General features: G+C 45.5%; 1 pseudogene; it reads left to right on the top strand.

Moving 5' to 3' along the window:
- Positions 1-2672: 2672 nt before the first annotated feature.
- LOC147640932 (cytochrome P450 86B1 pseudogene) lies at positions 2673-4972 on the top strand (annotated as a pseudogene).
- Positions 4973-5319: the final 347 nt, after the last annotated feature.

Genomic DNA, 5319 nt, shown 5'->3' with positions numbered 1-5319 from the left:
GTACGCGTAAAATAAGCTACGATTGCCCAGATTTAGAAAGGCGTCCCACTCTAAACCCGTCTAGGAGAATTCATAAGTAATAAAAAATGTGGGAATATAAATATTCCATTAATTAAATCCTTATAAAACATGCCCCAAGGGTGACAAGCAACTAACCTTAGTTGTCACAAAATCATAAATAATCATTATGTAGCCGGCTAGTATGAATGTAAGATACAATCAAGGAGATACATGATCAAGTAGCCATTGAGATTCTTTGATGGGGTGGTCTTTATACTTCACTACATAATTCACTACATAATTCACACTTATTTGATACATTGCAACAATGAATCTTCAATGACTAACCCAAAGATGAATGGTCAAAGAGCTAGACGAACGATCATGAAGCATGTTTTGTCATGATCCCCATTGGTAACACTCGCACCTTTCCTCCTACATTTGATTTTGTCAACTCATAAAATAATGCGAAATCATTTGAGGCTACAAAATTGAAGATGACTCGTTAAATTATCTTCAGTCTTAGCTTCCATCTGAAAAAATATTTGTTGCACTTTATACACATGTTCTTAGAGGATTATAGACTAATAAATTTCACATTTTTATTTTATACCACATAAACCACCCATTGAAGATGATAAATCTTTTATTCTAATTTTTTATTCACATAACATTCTAACAGCAAACTCATTTAATATATAGACATTCCTTTATTCAATATATCGAGAGTGTTTTCCTTTAGTGAACTCCCCAAGAGTGAGTTAAAAGTTTTATTATCAAGTGATTTGCATCTCCCTTACACTTCTCGTGTGAGAACCACTCTCTTTGTCTCAGCAACATGCATGTTCCCTATGTAGAGGACACATATTGTTTGAACAACATGCAAGTACCCCAAGTAGAGCACATATATCGAGCCTTGTCAATTATATACCTGTAGAACTAAGAGGAATATAATTGAAAAGGGGGCCCAATAGATATTGAATCTAGCCAAAACATCACACGATTGCAATGGATACTTGGCCATTGATGCCTTCTTAGGAAGTGGTTAAATATGGGTCATGAACTATATCTAATCCAACTCACACAATTGTAGATATGGCGGGCTGCAGGTGGTGGTCATCTGGAAGGAGGCTAACGCGCTTCAATAATGCGGTGATACTATAATTAGAGTTGCTGGATCTTGCATTGTTATTGAGCGAGTTGAGGGATGGAGCAGGGCACATGCAATGGTTGGGGTGGTTCAAAAGCACTTGAATGGCCCTCACCTTCTGTGGGGCGGGAAGTGAAGCACCCGGCCGTCCAATGTCAGAACCTTGGCCACTGGCGGCAGGGCTGCATCACACTACCACTATGGATACTATGTCAACAAAAAAGAAAAAAAGGAGAGTACCCTAGGAACGACAGGGTGCAAGCGCAAGGTCTCCGTGAGGGTAGCGTGTAGGTAATGCATGTTGGCGAGCGCTTCAAAATTCAAGCGATTCGCCACCTCCTCAAAGCTTAGCACCCCTGGACCAGCTGAGTTCATTGGCGCCTCCTCCCCATCCACGCCCATCACCGCCCATGTTTAAGAAGAGGATATATTACGTCTTTCTCCGTGAGGGTAGCGTGTAGGTAATGCATGTTGGCGAGCGCTTCAAAACTCAAGCGATTCACCACCTCCTCAAAGCTTAGCGCCCCTAGACCAATTGAGTTCGTGGGCGCCTCCTCCCTATCCACGCCCATCACCGCCCATGTTTAAGAAGAGGATATATTACGTCTTTCTTCTTTGTGTGTAACTCAGCAAAAGTATGCACATGCGTGCGCCCCGGTACCCCCCACACACACATCCTGCTGGACACCGACGTGGACTCAGATGACTTGTTTACATGCAACATAGAAGCTTTTGTGAGAGGAGCTAATGTTGTTGCTTGAAGAGGGCAATCGACACAAAGCTGGCCACCTCGATGCACACTTTGCAGAGGCTATCGCAGACGGTAATCTGGGCTTCGTTTGCAGCGCAGACGGTAATCATGTTAGCATCGCCATTATACGGGTACGGAGAGCCTACGCTACCGCTGCAGTTGGCCGGCTGTGCGCTCATGTTAGCGTCGCCAGGCGAAAAAGGCAAACAAACTGATCGCAAGCCCACGCTACCCTGCGGTTTTGCCTGGCCGGTCGCCAGGCAAAAAAGGCAAACAAACTCTCGTGGGACGACGGCAAAGTTGACGTGAGACGAGACGAAATGTACAGCAGACGGGAGACGAAACGTACTTGCAAATGCGTAGTAGCTCGAGGTGACTGGGGGGCGTGGAAGAGCAGGCGAGGTGGATGTTGACGTAGACTGGAATGCAAAATGTGGACGTGGACAGCAGGTAAACCTGGAGGTGGACCGTAGGCGTGAAGCGTAAACGTGATCACACTTTTGGTTGGAGTGCAGATTTTCAAAAACGAAGCACCTTCGTATTTCTCGCTAATTAGCCCTCCTTCTTTATTTTGAATTAACTCCGCTTTTGGCTGGCCACGTGGAGGGAGGGGGTTAATCTTGTATAGATGGTTGAAGGCCTCAGTCCTTGTTCTATATGCTATCAAGTTGCCGGGCAGCTAACAGGGTGTGTAAATGCTCTTGAATTGCCCCCGTGTCCCACGCTGACGTCCACTCATTTCACGGTTGGCTCTCACCTTAAATTGCTAACTTTAATAAACACCAGTCGGCACCAGGAACGACTCTATCTCTTGCACGATAACTCCTACACACAGAGCTGGAATTGTTTAGAGCAGTCCACTAGTAGCTAGGAGGTTGACCTGCAGAGGTAGTAGGTCCATCAGATATGTTGTCTCAGAGGCCGGGGCACCGCACCTTGCTCGATGGGGTGAGCTTGTGGGAGATGGTGTGGGCAGTCGGTATTGCTGTGGTGGGAGGTGCCATATGGCGAGCTTTGATAATCTCCCCAAGAGGGAACCCTACTAAGTGGCCCGTGGTGGGGATGCTGCCTGCTCTACTGCTTAATGTGCACCATTTCTACGACTGGTTGACCAAAGTGCTCGTTGCAAACGGCGGTAGTTTCCAATTCCATGGCCCTTGGTTTACCAACATGAACTACTTCTTCACATCTGACCCCCGCAACGTCGAGTATGCCCTCCGAGACCACTTCCAGAATTTCCCAAAAGGGAAGGATTTCTCAGCCATCTTCCATGACCTCTTGGGCCAGGGTATCTTCAACGCGGACCATGAGCTTTGGAGATTGCAGAGAAAAACCGCCAGCCTGCAGCTCAACTCTCGTATCTGCAGACAATTCACTGATGATACTGTGTTTGCGGCTGTGGAGAAGAAGCTTCTGCCCATCTTGCAAGATGTTTGTGAGAGGAGATTGCAGGTAGACCTTCAGGACCTCATGCTTCGCTTCACTTTTGATACTGTTTGCTTGGTGGGCTTTGGAGTAGACACCTGCTGTCTCTCTCCTGGTCTCCCTTTGGTGCCTTTTGCAAAGGCCTTGGAAACAGCTTTGGAATGTACCACGCTTAGGTTTTTCTTGCCTTCAAGCTGGTGGCAAGCTCTTAAATGGCTGCACCTTGGCAAAGAGAGGGAGATGCCTCAGGCCCTTAAAATTGTGGACAAGTTTGCTGAGGAGGTGATATCCTCTAGAAAAATTGAACTCCAAAATGAAGGCCAAAGTGAATGTAAAGCTGACCTCTTGTCTTGCTTCATGAAGATGGGGGAGTCACACAGTGAGAAGTTTCTGAGAGATGTGGTGGTTAACTTCTTGTTGGCTGGGAGAGACACGTCAGCCTTAGCTCTCTCTTGGTTCTTTTGGCTGCTGGCCAATCACCCACAGGTAGAAGAGATGGTGGCTCGTGAAGTGCGACACGTTGTCGGTGGTGCAAAGGACGAGGGTAAGCCCTTTACTTACACGCGCTGAGCTCAATAAAATGCACTATCTTCATGCTGCTCTATCGGAAGCCCTTCGCCTCTACCCATCGGTCCCGGTCGAGGTAAAACATGTGCTGATGAATGATGTCATGCCTGATGGGAACCATGTAAAGAAGGACCATAAGTTCATATACAGTATTTATACCATGGGTCGAATGGAGAGCATTTGGGGCCCTGATTGCACAACCTTTCGACCTGAGCGTTGGCTCTATGACAATGGTAGCACCACATGTACACCTGCATGCATATCACCCTTCCAATATACTGCTTTTAATGCTGGCCCTCGTACATGTCTCGGCAAAGACATGGCCTACTTACTCATGAAGGCTGTTGCATCCACCCTCCTCTTCCACTTCAGGGTCATCTTAGTCCCTGGCCACAAAGTTGTTCCCAAACTCTCCATCACTTTATACATGAAGGATGGCCTGCTTGTATCCTTGCAACCTCGTTAATCTTTGTCATCTCAGAAGACACCAATTGTGAAATAGGTTGTGGTGGTTCTTTTGTGGAAATTTGTACATACATGCATGTTTAGAGCACTTGTAATTTGAGGTTTGGTAAATCCAGCCTACCCTAGCTCAACATATGTCTTTGGTTAGGATTAATAGCTGGAGAGCTCTATAGCTAGATCTATAGCCAATAGTGAAAACTCTAATCATAAAAGGAAGTTCGCAAAGGCTTTCTACAAAGGTGTTATTGTGACAGTTGATTTGCAAGGGTTTGCTTGCATGGTGTAGAGGTAAATGCATACCTTGTCTTAAAAGTATCACTTATAGAGTCATTAAGATGGTGATCAACTAGACAAGTGGCACTTGCCACCACCCCCAAGAAAAGGAAGAGAAGCTGGTGGAAGTTCCCTAAAACCAAGGATTTGAAGTCTCTTTTGCAAGATGGCAATCGCTCGTAATGGAGAACCTTTTGGCTGAATTTCTCAGAGCTAGAAACATGCAAGGCACGTGGGCAAGCTAGCCATTAAAATATGTTATTCAAGAACTTTACAACGTTAAGAGATTTTTAATTAGTGGAAACTTGTCTAAGAAAAGGGCCTTGGATAAAACACAAGCAACAACCTCTGACTCTTTCCCCCCTTGCGCTTCCCCTACTCGCGCTATCCCCACTCTTGTCTTTAGAGCCTCATCGTGACTAGGGAGGAGTAGTTGTTAACCACTTTGGTTAACATGGTTTTGCATGCTTGTCCTATCGCAAGGCACTTCGTCATCTTACATGTATGCAATGGAAACCTATCTTTTGTAAGACAATGCTCAGCTATATGAAGTGGACTTACCCTATGCTTAACGCCAAATGAGAAGTCATTGACTTCATGTATGTACTTGCTTAAGGCTAGACAAAGTGGCCATGGATGATTTTATGTTCTGGCCGACTAAGTGTGAACACTTGCTATTTGTATGTAA

Source organism: Cibotium barometz, chromosome 2, assembly GCF_041138505.1.
Source record: "Cibotium barometz isolate CiBa-2024 chromosome 2, ASM4113850v1, whole genome shotgun sequence".
In the NCBI taxonomy this organism is placed as follows: domain Eukaryota; kingdom Viridiplantae; phylum Streptophyta; class Polypodiopsida; order Cyatheales; family Cibotiaceae; genus Cibotium; species Cibotium barometz.
Note: the sequence above shows the minus strand (reverse complement) of the source record. Positions and strands in the feature narration are given on the sequence as shown.